Source organism: Castor canadensis, chromosome 8 (assembly GCF_047511655.1).
Source record: "Castor canadensis chromosome 8, mCasCan1.hap1v2, whole genome shotgun sequence".
Lineage (NCBI taxonomy): Eukaryota > Metazoa > Chordata > Mammalia > Rodentia > Castoridae > Castor > Castor canadensis.
The window spans coordinates 153,761,460-153,785,592 of NC_133393.1; the positions used below are offsets into that span (position 1 = coordinate 153,761,460).

At 50.1% G+C, this 24,133-nt stretch overlaps 1 protein-coding gene across 2 annotated transcripts in view; it reads left to right on the forward strand.

The window, feature by feature from the left end:
* The first annotated feature begins 21,026 nt into the window (after positions 1-21,026).
* Positions 21,027-24,133, forward strand: part of Prr5 (proline rich 5) — a 53,168-nt gene continuing 50,061 nt past the window's right edge. The window contains exon 1 of one of the 2 annotated variants that reach the window (XM_074084668.1): positions 21,027-21,099. The gene's annotated coding sequence lies outside the window, so the exon portion shown is untranslated. The remainder of the gene's footprint in view (positions 21,100-24,133) is intronic. The other variant, XM_074084670.1, reaches the window with a different exon arrangement.

Genomic DNA, 24,133 nt, shown 5'->3' on the forward strand with positions numbered 1-24,133 from the left:
CAACCATTGGTTGAGATGGGGCGGGTCTCAAAAATTTTTTGCCCTGGTTGACCTCGTAAACCACAATCCTCCCAGCCTCTACCTCCTGAGTAGCTAGGATTACAGGCATGGCCACCTAGCCATGTAAGGTTTTTGTTTTTGCTTTTTTTAATTTAGCAAATTTATATGCTTTTTCCCATGTCTTTAAAACCATGTTGTAAACCTTAGTTTACAACAGCTGGCAGCTGGTCCAGCAAGAGGCTGTCCGCCAGCATCTCGGTGCACATTTGGTGGGCACGGGTCATTTCACCAATATAAACAATACTCTTGTAGTGTGAATACTTCCTAAAGTCCAGAAGCTCCTTTGGTATGAGTTTCCAGAGAAGGGATCACTGAATCAGCTCATGTTCTGAAATATGCAGTCTAGTGGCCTCCAGAATGTGTAGAGAGTCACGTCTGCACCAGAGGCTCCCAGCCCACATGGCCTCCCCGGGCCAGCCTCTCGTCCTCATGTCCTTTCTTCCCCGTCCATGTCACTGACGGGACACGAGGTATCTCTCTGTGCACAGGATGAGCGGTGTCCACATGTTTCTTGGCTGGGGTTCCTGCCACTTCAGGGAATGGTTACCTTGGGGTTGGCTGGGGCTGGCATGCCATGGAGTGGGCTCTTGGATCCAGATCTGAGTCCCAGCCCCAGCTTCCTGGAGACAGCAGGAGGGTCACCAGGTATGACACAAGGACAGCAGACACAGTCAGTGACAGCTACTGCCTTATCATCTCTCCCAGCCCGTGAACCCTGGCTGGCCTATGGACAGGGCTACTTGGGAGGACATACTGTCCCCCTGGCCAGAATACTCTTGCCCATCCCAGAATGGCAGATCAAAGGCTCGGGCTTCTGGACTTCGTTAACAATGTTTGCCCAGCAGAAGTTTCCATTTAACCAGAGAAATCTTTTTCAAATTAAATGTCCCCTCAGTAACACGCATTTTGGAGACTGAGCAGTAGAGCAGGCCTGGGGTTTGTCAAAGTCCACGTGTCTCAGAGTCCCTCCCCACTCTGGAGGCCCAAGGCCTCATCGGGGGAACACGTGGCTCTGCTTCCAAATGGAAGCACCAGACACCTCTCTAGAGAAGGGCAAGGGCCAGCGCCGCCGGCCAGCAGGGACTGGACAGCTCCAGGCCGCAGGAGCTCCTGCCAGCACAGGCTGGGGAGCAGGGGCCCCAGCTGGGGAGGCTCTGTCATTCATTCCTGCACTCACCACTCGTTCACTGGCTCCACCCTCCCTCTTGTCCTTGCTGTTGAGGACCCAACTGGGCTTAGGGACAGAGAAATCAATCCCAGGAAAACCCCTTGCCAAGTTCCTGTCACGCTCTGGAGGGAGAGACGGCACAGAAGCATGTCAGTACATTTGCACGGCTGATGAAAACATATTTTCTGAGTTCTTTCACAAACTGTGCTAGGAGTGCCGCATAATAAAAATCCTGTCGGCTGGGAAGTGAATTTGTCCCAGGCTCTTGCTGGCAAGAGGCAAACAGAGGCCCAATAAGGCCCAGGCCATACCCCACCCACCATCAGTGGCAGAAGCAGGGTCTGGGTAGTCTGGCCTCTCTGGCCTGCCAAATGCTGCTATGGAGGCCAGAAAGGAGGCCAAGAGGGCCCTTGGGGTAGCAGACAAAGTCCCCCGGAGGCCCCGGGACAATCAGGAACCTGGTCACAGAGACTATCCTGAGCTTTGGCAGGACTGGGTTCTACAGGCAGCCTGCAAGGAAAATAGGCAGTGGAAACTGGGAAGGAGGATGGGGTTGTGGTCACTTTTGCAATCTGCCCTCTCATGGGAGCAAGGCAGGGGACACTGCAGGGACACTGAGCCCAGTGTCCTCTTCTGGGAGGGAATGTGGATCCCACCACAGAGATTAGATTGGAGGTTAGTTAGTGGTCCCAGTTGGCAAAACAAGGAGCCAGGAAATGTGTCCCCTAAAACTGGGGGGAGGAAGGGACTTGTGGGCAGGAGCTGGAACCAAGTCAGCTCCACCCACCTGCCTACCAAGGGGAAGCTTGGTCAACACCTGGACTAGTGGCAGTGGCCAGTGACAGAGTGAGTGAGGAAGAGGCGAGATCCCACCTTGGAGGCCCACTCACAGCCTGCAGCACTGGGTAAGACAATAACCAGCAGATAGGAAGGGCAGAAGAACCGCAGCACCTCTTGGGGACTGGGAGCCCATGGCTGGCCCCAGAGGACAAGAGGGAGACTTCTAGGCAGAAGAACAGAAGGATGATGCATGACTTCCACTATAGAAGTATCAAGGCCAGCTTTTAAAGGATTTGGAGTCAGAACTGGCAGGGTTTCTTCCCTAATCAGCTTCCTACCTTGGTTGTGTCCCGGACCAAGGCATCAAGGCTGAAGGGAACCAGCCCTTAGGTCAACAGAACAGCTGAGGCAGAAAGACCAGGATATATGGGGAAGGTCTCTCCCCAGGTGAAACCCCACAGTGGAAGCTCACAGCAGCTGCAGTATGAACCCCCCACCTCCAGAAGCAGGGTCCTGGGGCTGGGAAGGAGCAGCAGGAAGCAAAACAGCTACTCCTGTGCCATCAGGCATAAACAAGACTCCAGCTTTCTCCTGGGCTCCAGCTCATGGGGGATCCCCCATGCCAGCCAGGGCACAGAGCCCAGACCCCTGCCCCCAGTCCACCTACCAAAGCATCAGCAAGCAGTAAGGGCATTGATGAAGGTTTGGTGTGCAGAACTAGGGGCTTCGCCTTGCCCACCTCATCTTGCAACCTCTCCTTCCTCAGCAGAGCCTCAGCAGGACCCCCTCCTCCCTCCTTCCCCCCACAGCCCCCCTTGCAGTCACCCTTCTCTTCCCCCTTGGTTTCCACCCCACAATTCTCGTGCTCTCAGCCTCATAAGACGGCATTCACTCAGCTACAACTTCTCTCCATCAAGAGCTGAAGAGTTCAGTTTACCCGCCTTGCAGCTAACACATGAGCCTGCGTGGCGCTGTGATGCTGGCAGAAGGAAGACACAAGGTTCCTAGGGCAAAAACAGGGCAGTTGATGACACTTAGCATAGTAGAGGCCAATGTCCCAAGGGCAACACAAACAGGGCCTACGACACCTGCTCGCAGTGCGTGAAAGGAACCCTGGACCCAGGACACCCGGATCTTTTAAGCAGGCAGTAGCAGGCCTGTGGTTTGCTCTGAAGGAAGTAGCTCTATATTTCCAGACCTTTCACTCATACTAGGTTAACAAGCATCCTCCAAAACTCATGTCTCCCTGGAGCTTGTGAATGGGACCTTATCTGGACATGAAGTCAGGATGAGGTCCTACTTGGGTAGGATGGACCTAGAGTCAGTATGACTTCTGCCCTTATAAGAAGAGGGGAAAGTAGACACACACACATGGAGGGAAGAGGCCACGTGACAAGAGAGACAGAGATGGGAGCCATGTAGCAGGAACTGGGAAACACAGGAAGGCTCCTCCCTAGAGCTGTCAGAGAGGGACTGACCCAGCCCATACCTGAATTTTGGAATTTCAGCCCCCAGCACAGTGGCAGCACCAGCTACATTTCCGTTGGTCTAATCACCCAGCCTGTGGTCACTTGCTACCACAGCCCTAAGAACCAAATATATCCCCGCACAAAATGCTCAAAAAGACAGTCTGGGACAATGAGTGGCTGGGACTTCATTCACGACACACTGAGACATGGAAAAGTCATGGAGCATTGTTCCCAACAGCCCCCCACAGTAACATTGATCATCAGGATTGAAGATGCAGGTACACCGAGACCCTCCCATCTTTCATGCCTTCATCCTGCCTTTGGGGGTCTCAGCCCTGCTGTGATTGGCTCACCATGCCATCTCCATTCTTGTATGGAAAATTATTATTCCACCTCATAAGAGAACCTAAAGTTGCTTCTGCATTACTGCCCCATAATGGACTTGCACCAAGAGTATTTGCGCAAGGGTAGTGTGGATTTCAACCCTTAAAAGGCTGGAATATCTTGGCCCAATGGTTCAGAAAAGAGCAGGGGTTTGTCTAAGACCAAGGATGGCCAGAGCAGTTGATCAGTGCTGACTCCAGCCTGAGAGCTCCTCCCGCCCCCAGTTGGTCACCAGTTTTGGCTGATAATGTGAGGTCAGATCAGAAGATGCGTAGATCACGGGGCCTGGCTCAATGGTCAGCGGGCATGGCCAAGGCTCAGCCGGGGACAAGGCCTACGTCTTCGCTGATGGAGACACACACGTATTTTTAACAAGCTCAGCCACACTTGTAGCACCCACACCCTTTCTCCCGTGGACTTCTACGGTAGTCTTTCATGCTGCCTGGCCAACACATTGCCTTAAAAAAGCCAGGCAGGGCCATACCTGTCACCATGCAGCACAACATGTCTTTGTGACGCCTGTGCTGGGGCCAGGGCCTCTGCTCTGCTCAGCCAGCCCACACTTCAATTCCACTTGGAGGCACTGGCACCACCAGGGAGGGAAGCATGGCTCCTCCTTTGCTGCCTTAACCTTCAGTCAGATTTCTGCTTAGCTCTGCATGTGGCCATGCTGCTCATTGAGAAATGCCTTGTCCAGAGCTATGACCTAAAATGACTTAATTGCTCTCCTCCCCCTCAAGGCTGGAGATACCAAGATAAGAGTAACGCAGATCGGGCGCCTGTAATCCTAGCTACTCGGGAGGCAGAGATCAGGAGGATCATGGTTAAAAGACAACCTGGGCAAACAGTTCGAGAGAACCTATATCAAAAAGGGGCTGGTGAGGTGGCTGAAGTAGTAAGAGTGCCTGCCTAGCAAGTGTGAGGCCCTGAGTTCAAACCCCAGTACCGCCAAAAAAAAAGATTATCGAAGACGATGGCCACTCCAAGGCCACTGGAGCAGCACCTGCAACTCTCCAGTCATCAGTACCTCCTGCCCACTACCCCCGCTCCTCCTGTCTCTCCCTATAAAGCCCTCATGCACTCCTGAGTCCCTCGAGATGGTCTTTGCTCACTATGGCACCCATCTTCTGTAGTTTGCTACCTTTTCAAATCTATCTCCTTCTTTGCCCCAACAACTTGTCCTTGAGTCATTGGCCTTTTTGAGTGGCAAGTAAGGAGGCTGTCTTCCATCTTCTGTAACTGAAGGTGGCCACTGAGGTAAAATATGGAAGGAAGGAAGGGAGGGAGAGAGGGAGAGAGGGAGGGAAGGAGAAAGGGAGAGAGGGAAGGTCCTGAACACCTGCCAAGTAGCCTTTCACAGGAATACTAGGCTTTCTAACACATTAGCTGATTCTATAAAGATTTATACTTTACATTACTTTTGACTGAACAATAGTACAACTCCATAAATTGTAGAAAACTTGTATAATGGGAAAGATTCTTGGGACCAGACACTGTAGCTCATCCCTGTAATCCCTGCTCCATGGAAGACATAGGTAGGAGGATTATGGTCCAAGGCAGGCCCTGGGCAAAAACATGAGACCCTATCTAAGAAGTAACATAAGAGCAAAAATAAGGGGGGAGGGGAGGCCTGGGGGCCTGGCTCAAGCAGTAGAGCACCTGCCAAGCAAGCACAAGACCCTGAGTTTAAACCCCAGTACCAAAAACAGAGTCTCATCCACAGAGGTGCAGACGAATTTCACCTGGCAGCGGGCCATGGATCCCTCCTTGAGGCAGGAGGCAGTCCTGCATCTCTTAGCGAGTTCATTCAGCATCCCTGTGGCTGCCCTTCAGCTTTTCCTCGTAACAGCTGTAACGTCTTACTGGTCCCTTCACCAGTGGATGAATTAAATGACATCTTTGGCACGTGCTCATTTGTATTTGTATGAGAATCATTTACACTTTTAAAAGACATATCCTTTAGCCCAGCAATGTGTCCTGTGTAGACCAGGCTGTGTCTGCGTCTACGCATTTCTCATACTACAAGAGCATCAGAACCACGAGCATCAGCACATGGAGGGCTGGTGAGAGCCAAGACTGCCAGCCCCACCCCAGGCTTCGGCCCAGAGTGTGCACTTCTAAGGAGGCTCTGATAAGGAACCCCTTCCCCTGAGCAGACACCACTCCTTTCACAGCCTATGGGCCCCTATCCTGCCCTATGCTGTTCTCTCTCTCTCTCTCTCTCTCTCTCTCTCTCTCTCTCTGGGATACTCTCTCAGCCTCCCTAACTGATGCTCAGAGATTGTGAGGCCCCTCTCCCCACTGACCCTCTCAGAGGCCCTCTGAGGTAGTTCAGGGCCCAGCCCATGTGCCCAGGGTTCACTCCCTCTGAGGGCTGGAATTAGCCAAGCAGCAGAGAGGACTCCAACCCCGGGATGGGACACCAAGGAAGGCAGAGCCCTCACAAGGCCCAGTGCCAGCTCGGGGAGGGACAAATGGGGAGCACCTCTGGAGGGCAGGACCAGGGAGCAGGATATCACGTCACTGTCCTTGGAGGGCAGCTGCAGCCTCAGATCCCTCAGCACTGACCCAGTACCTTGACTGGCTTGGAGAGGTCAATCCCCCCCTTGCTCACAGGGGGAAGTCGGGGCCCCTTGGAATCTCCTCACTGGCTTCTGCTGGTGGCTAAGAGGTGTGTCCATCTGAGTCACTTTTCCCCTGATGCTGCTGCTTGACACAGTGAGTGCAGGAAGAGCACGGGAGTCCCCAGTGTCCAGTCAAGGGTACTGAGGCTGGATGGCTCAGTGGACCTCTCAGGTCAGGTCTTCCCACTCCCTCACCCCTCCTCCCAGCTTTCTGGGAAGAAAATATGATTCCTCCCATCCCACAGTGCAGGAAACCAGAGCCCAGAGAGGTGGGGTGACTTGCTCTGGGCCAAATGAGAAAGACAAACAAGAAATGAACTCCCAAATGTCCTGATTCCTCCTTCTGGCTTTTTACCATGCTGCCTGGTCTTTCTTACAAACAATGGTGTGAGTGAGAGAGGGGGCCCCAGGAGCTACAGCACTCGTGCCAGCAGACAGATGGTGCAAGATGCATGTTCAATGCTTCTGTCGACTCAAGCCTGGAACACCCAAATAAAGTTGCTGAGCCGTCTGTTTCCTTCTCCAGAAGAACTCGTGTCAGTGCCTTGGAATCAGGAGCTGGGGCAGGGGATTTTGGAAACTGGGGAAGCAGAAAGGGACAGAGGAGAGAAGGAAGGTCCCTGGAGGGAGAGGTGCATGGTATTTCCAGGGGCAAAACAACATGCCAACCTTCACTCCAGCAGTGCCACCAGCTGGACTTGCACTCAGGTGCCCGCCCTCCCTGGGTACCTGGAAAAAGAGGGCCTTGGAGGAGGGCTTCTGCTCCCCAGCCCTGAGATCCCAGGCTAATGTGCAGCTGGGCCCTCAGAAGGGCTCACCCAGGTTTCTGTGCTTGGGCCCCTGGCCAAGGCCCCCTCCTGGACTGAGCCCTGGACAGGCTCCTCCACGCCCTTTTCAAACCTGGCCTGATCCTGTCTTTAGTAGGCCCAGGTGAGCAAGAATCCGCCACCCCTGATAGCTGATCACCCTCAATATCAAATCCCCCACAACATTTGTTATCATCAAAAGACAAAATTACAACAAATTTAGTTATACATCTGACTGGCTTTTTGCCTCTATTCAGGAACTGGGCAGCTTCCATTCCAGGAAATAGGGTGCTATGACACAAAAGCTGGTGGGTGGACGGAGGCCTGCAGTCAGGGTAATAGGGTGTTCCACATGGTGAGTCTGTCCCTTACCCCCCCACATGCCCAGGTTCACTGAAAAGCTGCAGGGGTGGTAGGGAAGGTGGGGTGGGGGGGGGTTAGAAAGAAAGGAAGGGGCTTCCACAGTCCTGCCTGTCTTCATGGTGCTCAGATTCCAGGAACCTGCTGAGACCAGTCTAAAGGTGAAGTCTAACTTCCTGAACTCTGGTCCAATGTTCCCCCAGCCCAATGCAACCAAAGAAAGATCTTGGTCCCTTTGCTGTGGCAGGGGACAGAGTGCAGGGGACAGGGATGGCCAGCTGAGTGGAAGAGAATTCAAGCTGATAGAAGCTGTGACCCAGCCTAAACTCAGAACAGCTAAATCTGACCACCAGACACTGGATATTACGTACTCCATGATAGGCTAGGGGCTGGCTCAAATGGAAGAGCACCTGCCTAGCAAGCTGTGAGGCCCTGAGTTCAAACCCTGGTACTGCCAATATAATGCTATAATATCTAACACAATATATATGTTATCACTGTATATTATACATGTCATATATAGTATTATAGATGTTCCATAATAAAATAATATAATATATTCTATTTTATAGAATATATTATATAAAATGTATTCTATTTTATATAATATATTATATAATTATTACATATTACATATTATGATTTATGTTTATATTTATAATTATGTTATATATAAAGCTATAATGTATTTTATATTCCATAATAAAATAAACAAAAGAAAAACTTAGCAATATTTGTACTTCATTTGCACTGTGCATTTATGTACAGTTTTGGAATACGGTAGTGAGTTATGAGACCCTCAGAGAGTAGGAAATATAAGACCCAGATTTGAAATTGTCCTACAAGAACATTAAAATAACTACTAAAAGTGCATTAAATCCTTCACAACCCTTCCAATGACATCATGGGTAACAGATGAAATAAAAACTGTGAAAAAGGACAAAATGGGAGCATACACTGAAAACCATTAGTAGCTGAAGTCAGCTCACTAGATGGGCTTCAAGCTGATTGGAAACAGCAAAAGAAAGAGTCAGCGAATTTGAAGAGTTCAACGGAACTATCCAAATGCAACCATGTAAAGAAAAAAGATTAAAAAAAAATAAACCAAACCCTCAGTAACCTGTGGGAAAATAGCCAGTAACAAATAACCAAGTCTTAGGAACATATGACAGCAAACCAGCTGAAAAATGCAAAAATACTGACTAAAGTACTTCCAAGGGTGATTGTCCACAAATGCAAGTTTAGACACAGAAACATCAGCCCACAGATGTAAGATTAGGAAAATTCAAGCAGTAAATAAAGGAACCCACCCTAGACATGTCATCACTAAACTTCTGAGAAGTCCTAAAAGCAGCCAGCCAGAAACAGCCTGTTACAGAGGGCAGCAGCAAAACTCAGCAGCTTCCTGCGTACCAGAAATGGCAGACTCCAGAAGACAATGAGATAAAATCTTCAAAGTCCCAGAGCGGGAGGGAAACAAGGGGACTGTCTGAAATTCCAGACCCAGCAAAAATATCCTTCAAAAGTGTCTTTAGTTTTAAAGACATTTTCAGTTTAATTCAAGCTGAATTAATTTTTACCACTAACCCTAAACTGCCATAACTTCTAAAAGGAGGTTCTTTAGGGTAAAGAGAAATAACACCAGGTGGGAACTCAGATCTAGAAGAAATGAAGAATATGTGGTAAATATGAAAGGCTATTTTTATTTTCTTGAATTCTTTAAAAGAAAACTGTTTAATGATGATGTTACATGAGATTTGTAGTATATTGTTAAGTAAAATATGTGATGCAGGATTGAATTGTAATATTGTAAGGTTCTCGCATTTTATATTAATTCAAGGTAATCAGTGATGAGTTAGAATATACATTATTATTTCCAGAACAACTACTAAGAAATCTAAAATAATGGAATAATGAAAACATTTGATCCAAAAGATAGCAGGAAAGGAGGAGTAATGGAACAGAGAGCAGGTAGAAAAATATAAAATAAATAGCAAATGGTAGGCTTAAATAATTATATCAGTCACTGACACAAATGTAAATGAATACAGTCCCAGTCGGAAAGCAATGATTGGCCAGGTGCAGTGGCTTACACCTATAGTCCTAGCTACTTGGGACATTGCAATTGGGAGGATCGAGGTTCAAGCCCAGTGTGAGCAAATAGTTTTTGAGACCCCCATCTCCAAAATAGCCAGAACAAAATGGACTGGAAGTGTGGCTCAAGTAGTAGAGTACCTGCTTTGCAAGCATGAAGCCCTGAGTTTAAACCCCAGTCGCGAAAAAAAGAAAAAAGAAGGAAGGAAGGAAGGAAGGAAGGAAGGGAAAGAAAAAAAAGAGGGGACATCATTACAGGTCCTACAGACAAAGGACATTAAAATAATGTTATAAACAAGTACATACCAATAAATTTGAAAACTTTTGTGAAATTGATAAATTTCTTTATAACCTTGACTTACCAAATTTGACACAATGACAAAACAGAAAGTCCAAAGAGATTTGTATCCATTAAGGACATGCCAACTTGTAATTAAAATTTCCACACAAAGAAAATCCCAGGTTCTTATGACTTCACTGGTGAGTCTATCAGACATTTAAGGAAGAAATAATACCGTTAATATGAAGCCCCTGCAGAAAGTAGAGAAGGAAGGGACACGCCACAATTTATTTCAATAGGCCAGAGTCATCCTAGTGCCAGAATAGGAAGAGAGGAAGAGAAGGAAGGAGAGAGGGAGGTAATGGGGGAGAAGGAAGGTAGATGGGAAGGAAGGAAGAAAGGAAGTAAGTAAGTAGGGAAGGAGAGAAGGAAGGAAAGCGGGAGGGAAGGAAGGAGGGAGGGAAGGAAGAGGGAGGGAAGGAAGGAAGGGACGAACATGGTTGTGAATGCCCTCAACGAAATTTTAGACATAGAATCTAGCAATACATACAAAGGATGATGCATTGTGAGCAAGCAGGCTTTTCCTCAGAAATGCAAGTTTGGTCTAATATTCAGAAAAATCAATCTAATTCATTTCATTAATAACATAAATACATTTTAAAATAAATGATTTCAAAAAAAGCTTTTAAGCCTTCAACAAATTAGAAATATAAGGAACTCTACCAGATAAAGAAACTCCAAGCTCTATCTAACACCACAGTGAATGAGGACAGTCTGAGGGCTTTCCCCAGAGGGCAAGAAAAGGTCAGATGTTAGCTTTCCCCACTTCCATTCCATCCCATCCTGGTGGTACTAACCAAGCTCTGTGTGCCCACAACTTTTTGGGCAGAAAACCCAAAGGAATCTACAAAATGCCTCACAGCCCTGACTCCAGTGAGGGAGCTACTTAGTAAGGGATGGGGCCCCAGAGTGCTGAAGGAGCTTAGAGTGAGCTTCAGGCCTGAAATCCAGAGAGCACTGAGGAGGCCCACTCACATTGGCAAACTGAGCCTGGGTTTCCCACAGAGGCCAGGCTTGAGGGAGACAGATTGCTGGCTAGTCTGCCTGGCTGCCCATCCCTCACTAATCCCCTCCCCAGTCAGTATTGGAGGGAGGGGGCTGCCTGCCAGTGTCTCAGGATGCACATGGGGGAGAGGGGACTGTAAGTGAAAGGCCTCAGCCCCGACTCCTTTATTCCCATGTTACACCCCTGGGGTGGGTAAGAGCTTGTGGCCAACCAGGGCTGTTCCCACGGGGAGGAGTGAGTGCCTGGCCTGAGACTCTCAGGAAGTCCATCTGCCCACGTGGCTGGCTACCCTCTCAGGCTCCACTGTGGTGGCTCAGAGCCTGGACCTCATGCAAGGTTCCCACAGGCATGCAGCACGTTCAAGTTCTTGACCAAAGTACTGGGATGGAGGGCTTAGGGCTGCAGGATGAGCCCTGTCCTGGGAGTCCCAAGCCTCAGGGCTGCTGTTTGAGACTTCTGCTGAATCCCTGGGAAAATGGGAAGCCTCCACCTCCAGCTCCCTGGACCCTCTTTGGGCCTCCGGTATTATAGCTTTTATCACACACAGCAAGCACAGAATCAGAGTCCAGATTTGAGACTCCTGCCTGAAAGTTCTGCAGGGCAGCTGGGATTCCCACTGTAGCCCAGACTCTGCCTCACTGGAGAGAGTGAGGGTGGGTCAACGTGCCTTGAATTGCACCCAATACTCCACCCCTGCATCCAGAGGGCCCAGGTCACTGACAGCCCTGAAGACAGGAGCCCAGCTGCGATGCATAGTAGGAGCAAATGAATCAATGCTGAAACCAGAGCCAGACTGGGGGCGGCAGATTGGCAGCTCTCTGCCAGAGCCCCCACCCCTCAGCCAGCCTGGCAAGCCAGTGGGTCACTTCCCTCTACCAACTGGCCCAGCCCTGTCACCAGGGAAGAGCAGCCAGTGAGCTGGTCAGCTGGCCATAAGCCCAGGCTCCCCCCTCTTCCTCTCTTTCTTTCTCCCTCTCTGGTCTAACAGAGGAGGCCACCAATTTGTAGCCCAGGGACAGGTTACACATTGCTAAAATCCTCCCCACAGAGACTGCTGGTAGTGGCCCTGAGTAGGCAGGCCAGCTCATCACTGGCTGAATTTGGCCGAGCAAGAGTGAGCAGGTGGAACGTGATGGGTGTCTCAGGGCGAGGTGTAAGGAGGGACTTACTGCAGGTTTGGGGCTTGCACTGGAGGATCTAGGGAAGGTTTCGGGTCAGGGCTCTGTTCTGCAGTGGGCTGTCGGGGTGTAGGATGTGCTGTTAACCACCCTGTCTACAGAGCAGGGGTTCAGGGGGAGACTGAGGTTGTGGGGGGTTGGCAGCTGCATGGAAGGGGCTGACACTCCAAGGCTTGGACCATGTTCACACTGCAGTCTGTGTTCTGCAGGCTCACGGAGGGGTTTTGCTTTGTCCTGACCTTCGTTGTCCCAGGGGCCTCGTCTGAGGTTAGTGCTCTATGACACCACAGAGGAGGACGAGCTGGTTGCTTGCAGAGGGAGCAGTCCTCAGAGCCTACAGGAAGTGCGTGAGCCATCAGAAGCCCAGGAACACTGAATGGACAGGCAGAGCATGGTAGAACTTTCCTAAGCTTCATGGTTTAGGTTGGGTCACAAGGAAAAGGTCTCCTGGCACAAGCTCATCCCAGTGGGGTTCATTCAACAGTGCTTCCAGGGTGGAGCTGGCACCTCCAGAGTCCAAGGCAGCAGCTCAGAACCTCATGTGAGAGACGTTGCAGCTTCCCCACCCTGGCTGGCCCCAGCAGGGACAGAGTGTGGTATCCTGAGGCCTGGCTGAAGTCCCAGACCCTTCCAGTTCCCACTGGCTACCCTGATCCACTGGCCAACCTGCTCCTGGCACAGAGGTGTGCTGCACAGGTGTGGGGCCTGCAGGTGTGATATACAGGAGTAGCACACAGGTACAGCACATGGTATATATTATATATACCCACAAGGTGCAGCTTACATTCCCAATCACTCTCTAAGCACTAGTGTGGGCTGAGCCCTGTGCTGTCCCCGGGAACCCAGCTGAAAGGCAGGTTCTGCTCCAAGGACTTTCTATTCTAGAAGGGGAGAGAGGGAGGAGGTGCGAAGGACACATCACCAGCTACTACTCTCATTGTGCTCCATAATTAACACAGCCAAGGGCAGGGAGGTTCTCCTCTAAACCCTGCACCAAATGGTGCTACCAAACCAGCACCTGAGACAAAAGGTCAAGTCTGAGAAGCTAAAACACAGAAGAAAAGCAGAGCCCACCTTGGGGAGATGCACACAAATGCAGGTCAACTCATTGTTTTGCAGAAATTCTTAAAACCTGATTTTCCCTTCATATCACAGCCTGAGACACCTCAACTGCCTGTTGGTGTCACAAGTCAAGGGGAAGAGCCTCTGTGGGCTGCAGGGCACAGGACAGAATGAAGAGAGGGGAAATTCTGAACCTCACCAGGGACTGAGGTAGTGGGTGTCCAGACACCCTAGGCAGAGTCAAGAACTGCTCCCTGTCCCACTTGTCATCAGAGAGCAGCTGCTGAGCTCCCATTCCCTCTCCCAGGAGGGGCTGTGAGCGATGTCCCTGGGGGATGGAGGAGCCTCCAACTGGGGAGGGCACATGGGAGCTTCCAGGTTCCAGCTCTCCCACTGGGTGCTCAGGGTGCTGGCAAGGTCAGGTGGGTTTTTCCTTCATTACTTAAATTCTTTTATGTGTATCGTATTTTCATAATATTTTAAGCACACTAAGGAAGGGAAATGAATCCTGAAGCACCAGGACAATCTCACAGGCCAGAAGCCCTGACAGAAGGCCATGGGACAGGATCCAGCCAGGGCAGAGGGCTGCAGCTTCCAGTCCTGGCCGAGTCCCATGCCCTGGGTTTCTGTGGCTGCTCTACCAATGACCACACTCAGAGGCTCAAATCCGACAAGTTCTCTTACAGCTCTGAGGCCAGAGGCAGGGCTGCCTTCCTTCTGGGGGCTCTGAGGGAGAATTGTCTCTTGTTGCCTTTCCCAGTTTCTTGAGGTACCTGCAGTCCTTGGCTTGTGGCCCTCCCTCCATCTTTGAAGCCCCGGGCGTAGCCTCTCCCTCTCTCTGATTCTGTTGTCCGTGCACCTTTTCTCACTTGGCACCCCCACGTCTCACAATGACCCTGCTGCTTGCCTCAGGCCCACTGGGGTAATCCAGACTCTTCCAGCTCAAAACCTGTATCCACAGCTCAGAGTTACTCTTGCCATAAGGAGTCATGTAAGTTCCCATATTCACAGGCCACTGGGATTAGGAAGGACATCTCTGGGGGCGAGGGAACATTACTCAGCCTAGTACACTGAGTGGTCCTATGTCCCTGACCATAGGACAAGGCCCTCCCATGCACACACCCATTAGTCTGTGGACCCTCACCAGCTCCACAAGGGCCCCTCTTGGCTGAGTGGGGCAAGGATGCTCCAGGCTCCCCAGAGGCCATGGTGGGAGGTAGGAAAAATAAGTTTTGCACAGGGCTTTGAATTTCTGACAATAAACAAAGTCTCATCAACCACTTTTCAATAACTCAGTCTACCGGTGAATAGACAAAGAAGTGAAGACAAACTCGTGGAATTGGCAGGTACAACTGCCCCACCAGAGAGACAAGGAACTGAGGCTCTGAGTGGACGGGCCACTCCACAAGGGAGTCCACAGCAGTCCTCCTTCCTCCGTGCTGCCTAGTCTGAGAATGGGGTCAGATATAGGAGCAGTCCTGCCCCCACACCAACTGGTAGCCCCAGGATTTACCCAAAGCTTCACTGGCTTTGAGGTTTCAGAGGAATCTTAGTTCTTGGGGTTCCTCAACAGGCATCCTTTAAACATGCAGACTCACATGTGCACCCCAGGGCACCCATCCTGCTCCTTTGCCCCCTTTCTCAATGTGTCCCCATTTGAACAGTAAATTTGGATGGTCACTCTCATTTGCCTCTACAGCCTGGAAATCAAGACCCCAATTGTGGCTCCACCACCTATATGCTGTGTGACCTCAAACAAGGTACTTCACTTCTCTGTGTCCAGATGCCTGAGCTCTCAAACCAGGAAGATGGTAACTCCTATTTTCAGGGTCTCGTAGAAGTTACACAGGACAATGCATGTGAAGCCCTGAAAGCATTTGGTCAACACTGTGTTGCCCTTGTCACTCTGAAGGTGGTGTTCTGAGATGTTCTTGGGCCACAGAGCAGGAACTCTGAAAAAAAAGGTCCCTCCCCTTAGGAGGCTGCAGGGGGAGTCAGGTGAGTTGGTGTACAAATTCTAGTGTGCTGTAAGATCTCAGAGGGTCACCGGGGTGAGGGTGCACACAGGGCAGGTGCTCAGACCTGTGACTCACTTTTACTGCCCTTCAGAAGCCAGGCTGTGACTGAGCCCGGACCCCTCAGGGATCAGTCTACATCCCTTTGGTCCCTGCAAAGTCAGAGGTCAGCAGACCATGCCCATGTGCCAAGTGGGGATGACCTGAGACACTGGGTCACAGCCAAAGCCACCACCTTCTCTCCATCCCACCAGGACAGCCTCATGTTCAGGCAAGAAATGCAAAAGAGAAAGTTTGCTCCAGACAAGGAAAACTGATAGATTTGACTTCCTCGAAATTGAAAACTTTTTTTTTTCGCTCTGCCAAAGACTAGTTGAGAGGTTGAAAAGACAAGTTATTGGCCATGAGGAAAATATTTGCACATATCCGAAAAAGGACTAGTATGTAGAACATGCAAAGAGCTCCTAAGCATCAATGTTTTTTTTTTTTTTCATTTTTCTTTTATTATTCATATGTGCATACAAGGCTTGGTTCATTTCTCCCCCCTGCCCCCACCCCCTCCCTTACCACCCACTCCACCCCCTCCCGCTCCCCCCCTCAATACCCAGCAGAAACTATTTTGCCCTTATCTCTAATTTTGTTGTAGAGAGAGTATAAGCAATAATAGGAAGGAACAAGGGGTTTTGCTGGTTGAGATAAGGATAGCTATACAGGGCATTGACTCACATTGATTTCCTGTGCGTGGGTGTTACCTTCTAGGTTAATTCTTTTTAATCTAACCTTTTCTCTAGTTCCTGGTCCCCTTTTTCTATTGGCCTCAGTTGCTTTAAGGTATCTGCTTTAGTTTCTCTGCATTAAGGGCAACAAATGCTAGCTAGTTTTTTAGGTGTCTTACCTATCCTCACCCCTCCCTTGTGTGCTCTCGCTTTTATCATGTGCTCATAGTCCAATCCCCTTGTTGTGTTTGCCCTTGATCTAATGTCCACATATGAGGGAGAACATACGATTTTTGGTCTTTTGAGCCAGGCTAACCTCACTCAGAATGATGTTCTCCAATTCCATCCATTTACCAGTGAATGATAACATTTCGTTCTTCTTCATGGCTGCATAAAATTCCATTGTGTATAGATACCACATTTTCTTAATCCATTCGTCAGTGCTGGGGCATCTTGGCTGTTTCCATAACTTGGCTATTGTGAATAGTGCCGCAATAAACATGGATGTGCAGGTGCCTCTGGAGTAACAGTCTTTTGGGTATATCCCCAAGAGTGGTATTGCTGGATCAAATGGTAGATCGATGTCCAGCTTTTTAAGTAGCCTCCAAATTTTTTTCCAGAGTGGTTGTACTAGTCTACATTCCCACCAACAGTGTAAGAGGGTTCCTTTTTCCCCGCATCCTCGCCAACACCTGTTGTTGGTGGTGTTGCTGATGATGGCTATTCTAACAGGGGTGAGGTGGAATCTTAGTGTGGTTTTAATTTGCATTTCCTTTATTGCTAGAGATGGTGAGCATTTTTTCATGTGTTTTCTGGCCATTTGAATTTCTTCTTTTGAGAAAGTTCTGTTTAGTTCACATGCCCATTTCTTTATTGGTTCATTAGTTTTGGGAGAATTTAGTTTTTTAAGTTCCCTGTATATTCTGGTTATCAGTCCTTTGTCTGATGTATAATTGGCAAATATTTTCTCCCACTCTGTGGGTGTTCTCTTCAGTTTAGAGACCATTTCTTTTGATGAACAGAAGCTTTTTAGTTTTATGAGGTCCCATTTATCTATGCTATCTCTTAGTTGCTGTGCTGCTGGGGTTTCATTGAGAAAGTTCTTACCTATACCTACTAAATCCAGAGTATTTCCTAATCTTTCTTGTATCAACTTAAGAGTTTGGGGTCTGATATTAAGATCCTTGATCCATTTTGAGTTAATCTTGGTATAGGGTGATATACATGGATCTAGTTTCAGTTTTTTGCAGACTGCTAACCAGTTTTCCCAGCAGTTTTTGTTGAAGAGGCTGCTATTTCTCCATCGTATATTTTTAGCTCCTTTGTCAAAGATAAGTTGCTTATAGTTGTGTGGCTTCATATCTGGATCCTCTATTCTGTTCCACTGGTCTTCATGTCTGTTTTTGTGCCAGTACCATGCTGTTTTTATTATTATTGCTTTGTAATATAGTTTGAAGTCAGGTATTGTGATACCTCCTGCATTGTTCTTTTGACTGAGTATTGCCTTGGCTATTCGTGGCCTCTTGTGTTTCCATATAAATTTAACAGTAGATTTTTCAATCTCTTTGATGAATGTCATTGGAATTTTGATGGGAATTGCATTAAACATGTAGATTACTTTTGGGAGTATAGACATTTTTACTATGTTGATTCTACCAATCCATGAGCATGGGAGATCTCTCCACTTTCTATAGTCTTCCTCAATCTCTTTCTTCAGAAGTGTATAGTTTTCCTTGTAGAGGTCTTTCACATCTTTTGTTAGGTTTACACCTAGGTATTTGATTTTTTTTGAGGCTATTGTAAATGGAATTGTTTTCATACATTCTTTTTCCGTTTGCTCATTGTTAGTGTATAGAAATGCTAATGATTTTTCTATGTTGATTTTATATCCTGCTACCTTGCTATAGCTATTGATGATGTCTAGAAGCTTCTGAGTAGAGTTTTTTGGGTCTTTAAGGTATAGGATCATGTCGTCTGCAAATAGGGATATTTTGACAGTTTCTTTACCTATTTGTATTCCTTTTATTCCTTCTTCTTGCCTAATTGCTCTGGCTAGGAATTCCAGTACTATGTTGAATAGGAGTGGAGATAGTGGGCATCCTTGTCTGGTTCCTGATTTTAGAGGGAATGGTTTTAATTTTTCTCCGTTAAGTATAATGCTGGCTGTAGGTTTGTCATATATAGCTTTTATAATGTTGAGGAACTTTCCTTCTATTCCTAGTTTTCTTAGAGCTTTTATCATGAAATGATGTTGGATCTTATCAAAGGCTTTTTCTGCATCTATTGAGATGATCAAGTGGTTTTTGTCTTTGCTAAGCATCAATGTTTAAAAACTCCAATCCAATTAGAAAATGGGCAAAATGCATAAATAAGCATTTCACTGACGAACGATCTTTCCAGATCTTCAGCATCCGTGGCCATTAAAGGAATTTGCATTGAATCCGTAATATCACTACCCTCCTATCAGAATGGCAGAATAACTCAGTATAGAGACACACCTGAAATCCCAGCACTAGGGAGGCTGAGGCAGAAGGATCTCAAGTTTGATAACAACCTAGGCTACATAGTAAGATCCTGTCTTGAAAACTAAATTAATAAAAGGCAGGAATAAAATGCAGGGAGGACACCAAAGGCTAGTGAGGATGCAGAGGAACTAGACAGCATAGCCATTGTTGCTGGGGACAGAAAGTGGTTCAGCCTCTCTGGACAGCAGTTAGGCGGTTTCTTAAAAATCTAAACTTGCACCTATCACACCACCCAACAATTACACTCTTGGGCATTTTTTTCCAGACAAATAGGACTTACGTTCACACAAAAACCTATACACAAATGTTTGTAAGCAGCTTTGTTTTTTAACTTCCTCTAAGTAGAGACAAGCCAGATGTCCTTCACCAAGTGGACGATGAAACAAACTTCCCTCCACCCATACCACGGACAGCTTCTCAGTTAAAAAGAATGAACTGTTGATACACAAGGCTACTTGGAAGGCTCTCATGAATGGAAACCAGAGATCTCTAAAGGTGACATAACTGTATGGCTGCATTTATATAATATTCTTAATATTCTTTTATTTTCTTATTTTGATGGTACTGGGAATTGAATTTGGGACCTCTGGTTTAGGTAAGTGCCCTACCACTTGAGCCACACCCCCAGTCCTTTTGCTTTTAGTTTTTCAGATAGGGTCTCATGGTTTTTTTATCTCAGACCCTGATTTTCCTGCCTCCAGCTCTCCAGCTCCTGGGGTTACAGGCATTCATCACCACCCCCAGGTACATAACATTCTTGAAAAGACAAAATTATACAAATGGAGAACAGATTAGTGGGTGCCAGAGAGGGAGACAAGGGCATAAAACAACATGGCAGGGGTCCTTGTGGCAGTGGAATTGTCTATGTCTTGATGGAATTTATGTCACTATTCCTGGTTGAGATATCAAACTATATAGTTTTGCAAATGTTACCAATAAGGGAAAGTGGGCCTGAGGTCTGCCTGTATTATTTCTTAAAATCTACAATTATTTCAAAGTAAGAAAGTTTAATTTAAAACAAGAGATGGGTCCTTGAGGTCACACACCAAGAGGAGGATGGGCTGACCTCAAGGGTCCCTCCAAGGCCAGGATACCCCTTTTGCAGCCCAGAGTGAGAAGAACTCCCATCTCCCTCTAGCACCTTGGGGTCCCCAGTTCCAGCTCAGCATCCCTCCAAGCACCCTGTGCTCAGGCTCAACATGTCCCTGACACTTAAGTCCCAGTGCTGCTCCAGCTGCCTCATGCAGGTATCTCCACCCTCTGGGATGCCCTAGTTGGCCCTCAGGGTAGACTTGCTCACACCCAGGGCCCTGCAGGCCCCTCAGCCCACTTGGTCTGACCAGGCCACTCCTCTCCTAGAAGGGCCACCTGTCTCTGGGAACCGTTTCTGCTGGCTGGGTGGCTTAGCTTCAATTAAACGCAATGGTGGATGGAGAAAAAATGCTTCCATACTATGGACTCAAGTATTTGCATGATTGCATTTCATTCTTTAAAACAATCTCTACAAATAAAAACACATAATAACCTATAACTATCGCCACTGAATGTCCCACTTCAGGCTGTCTGTCCCTGGTCCCTGGCTAGGTTTCTTGCCTTGCACCCAAACTGGTAATTAATCCTGCCAGAAAATTCCTCATCCCAGAGCCACTGCCTCTCCCACCCCTGCCACCCCTTACACCCCATTACCACTGGAGAAACCCTTTTCCAGACACTGGGGTGTGAATGCAGCACATGGGGTTGGGGTTGGAGACAGGACATGGGGTGCTGGATGTGGTTGTCTCCATCAGAGCGATTCTTCTAAACTCCACAGAACTTCCGAATGGCCAGGAGCCCTCACTGACTCAGTTTTGATTCTGCAGGGCCTGGCGGTCCCGGGAATCTGTGCCTCTTGAAAGGGTGACACTGACCGCGCAGGTTGCACCACACCTTGAGAACCACAGCTCTGGGCAGTTTTGAGATGTAGGTCACTTTGTTTACCTCGCCATGCGTCCCCCACCCCTGAGGCTGGACGCCACCCCCACAATCCAGGACTCAGTCTTGTAGGGTTTTTCCTCCTGGCTCCTGCGGCCGACCTCCCGCTCAGGCGGGGCTGGGTAGGAAGCGCTCTGGGTGGGCTTTCGAGGACGGCCAAGAGGTGGGTTCCTGCGCTCCTGGCCCGAGAGCTGGTCTGGGACGCCCTCTGCCCGGTGGGCGCCGCCCACAGCCTGCGCAGCGCACAGAGTGGGTGACAGGGAGGGACCGGCTGCCAGCTCCCGCGGCCGGGGGGTGGGCGATGCCCGGGCTGGTGGGCGTGTCCGCGGCCAGCTCGCGGCCCTTGCGCAGTCAGCCCAACGCCCCAGTAGTCCGAGGGCCGGGGCCCGTGGCCGCTGGGCTAGAGGCGGGGCCTCGGCTGGAGGGCGGGGCGTCGGTGGGCGGGGCCTCCGTCGGTAGGGCGGGGCCTCGGCGGCCCCTTCCCCAGCCCGGCGCGGCTCTGCGCGGAGGTGGCGGCGGCGGCGGCGGCGCGGAGAGCGAGGTGAGCAGCGGCGGGTCCCCGAAGCCCGGCCGGGAGGGTCCCGGGACCCCCGGTGGGAGGCATGCACGCCCTGCGGAAGGCGAGGCCCCGGGCGGCGCCGGCGGAGTGGCGTGCGTGAGCCTGTGTGTGTGTGTGTGTGTCACGCGGAGTGCCGGCCGCGCCGTGGGTGCGGTAGGGTCGGCGGGATCTGCCCGGCAGGGGGGTCACTGGAGGGGATCCAGCCTCTCCCCCGCCCCCGGAGCCTCCGGGGACCGCCGGAGCTCATCTCTCCAGAGGCCTCCGCCCCGCCCCGCCCCTTTCTCTTTTCCATCTTTGAGTTTTTCTTGGTCTCGGTTGGTGGGTCTCTCTGGGGCCGCGTCCAGCCCCCTGTCCAGCTGCCTTGTCATCCGATCTCCCTCCCCCACGCCGCCCCCTCTCTACCGCAGCTTTCCTCTCCCCCTCCACTCCCCCCCCTTAATAGAGCAAACAAAGATGGTCGAGGGAGTGGGGACCCTTATTTCACAGCCCGGCCTAGCTCAGGCCGCGGCCCCCACCCCTCTGGCCTTTGGCTGGGCCTCCAGCCACCCTCCTGGCAGGGAACTGGCCCTGCAGAGCGGATGGGGGCAGGTCTGAGGCAACAGACAGATCCCCAGGCAGGGGCCCCAGGGTGGAGCAGTTAGGGATGTGTGCCATAAGAACCTGCCCCTCCCTCAGGTCCCTTGACAGGTGGGGACACTGGGCAGATCTGCCTGATCATCGGGCTCGGGGGTCTGAGCCACTAGCCAAATCAAATCAATCACTAGATCCTGTTCCCACGAACAGTGCCTGATGCTTTCTAAGATTTTTTTCACTGGAGCCAAGGTGAGGGAGAAGCACTGAGGTGGGGGAGGATCCCTGGCTTGTTGGCCACGGGATGTGTTCTCAGCCCCATCCCCTGGGCTACTTCCTCCAGGAGAACAGCATGGGTAGGAGTGACACTGGGGTGGCCCTGGGGACTGTGTGGCATGACATCGTTGTGGAGGTGAGTAAGTGATGCTCTTGGTGAAAGCATGGCTATGCCTGTGTGCCAGGACCTCAAAGACCTGAGGCCCATTCCCAGGACTGGATCTGGAGGGGCAGGTATCTCTCTGTGGCTGGGTCCAGCTTGGAAAATCCTCCCTGGGGGTAAGGTAGGAGATCTCTAAATGAGGGCCAAAACCACTCATCACCCTCAATAACAGTGCTTAATAAAATGCAGGCTCCCGGGCCCCTGCCCTGAGTGGTTGATGAGGACCCCAGAAATCTGCATTTTACAGTGCAGCCTCTTCCCCCATTCTGGTGCACACTTAGCTGTGAGCACCACTGGTGGTACTGACTGAGAAGGACAAGGACATCTACTTCCCTGTGGCTGGCGGATAGTGGGACTGACCAGTAAGGTTTTTAGTAGGGGCTGAGGCTTTGCTGTGACCCTGATCAAGCCACTGCACCTTTCTGAGCCCAAGTGCCCCACGAGTCAAAGGAGGTTATGACGTCCCAAGGGGTCTTTCCTGCCAAGTAGTCTTGGGTCTCCAGCCTTGAACTGTAGGGCTAAGCCAGCCTGAGTCAGCATCCTAGACCTTCTGCGGCTGGCTATGTTGCCCTGGACAAGTTGCTTTTCTTTTGGTCATCATTGTCCTTGTCTGAGAATCATAACACACCTCCCACCCTGGGAGTCCAAGGATGTAGGTGTGACAGTCACAAGATGGGGGGCACTTGCATGTTGGGTGACTTTTAACGCCCGGTGATGGTGGCATGGACTTAATTCCTCCTGGGCAGGGAAAGTGTTCACGCAGAGTGCGGGTTGGCTAATGGCTTTTTGTTTCTAATGGATTGCTTAAAAGGTCGGAGCTGGCCGGGTGTCATTCTCTGCCTAGGAATGCAGAGCCAGCAGGGAAATGTGATGCCAGGTTCTTGATTCAGGCAGGCCCTGAGGGATGACAGCAGTGCCACCTGGGGCCATTCGAGGCACAGTCGGGAGACAAGGGAAGACAGCCCAGCCCCTCCAGGCACCCTATCTTGTGAGCATCATGACATGACAGCCATGAGGACAGCAGGGCTCTTATGAGACCCTGATGGAGGGACAGGGAAAGCCATTCATTCACTCACTGGCTCACCATTCATCACCTTCTCCAGGATGGCAGGTGGCAGGGAGGCCCCTCAAGGCGCAGCCCCTCGAAGAAGGCAGTCGGCTACACATGCCATGCACACTCAGGGCAGACCCATAGTGTTAGACATGGTGACACAGGGGCCACACAACAGGGCCAAGCATCCTCCTCCCAAGGCCCAGGTAGCCGCAGGGCACTGAGCAGGACCTGCCATCTCCCAGGTCAATTGGGAAATGGAATCCGAGGTTGGGCCATTACAAGAACAGCACTTAGTAGCACTGGGAGGTGGCTTTCTGGTGATAATACAATGCTCTTTTTTGTCTTTGAACCACATCCCTCTTTGATGTCCTAAACTTGGATCGTGGTGGGGGAGCACTAGTGGGAGGGTTTTCTTTTCTTTAGGTAGTGGGGATGGAACTCAAGGCCTCTCACCTGCTAGTCAGGTACTCTCTACTTGACCCACACACTTTTGTTTGTACTTTGTTTTTTAGAGACGGTCTCACCAACTTTTGCTTAGACTGGCCTTGAACTCACAATCCTGCTTTCTCCACCTCCCAAGTAGCTGGAATTACGGCTGAGGCCATCACAGCCTGCTGGGACAGGGTGTTTAGAGTCTGAAAGGAGCGCACTTCTCTGTGACTGGAAAACCTAAATCACAGAGAGCTGCCTAGTGCTGGTGCTGCCCTCAGACTTTGACTTTGCGGGGGGTGGGGGGCTCAGCTTCCTAGTGGCCCAGGGAGGGAGCTGGTGGGAGCCAGGAAAGGGACAAAAGGTGGGACCCAGAATCAGGGTCAATTGCTCTGGGAAAATGCCCTGCCTCTGTGAGCTGTGGTCTCTCCTTCTCAGAGTAAAGTGGGAAAAACAGTCTTGACTCTGGGGACTGAGTTGGGGGAGCTGGAACTAGGCTGCCTTGGGTCAAGTCTGTTCACCCT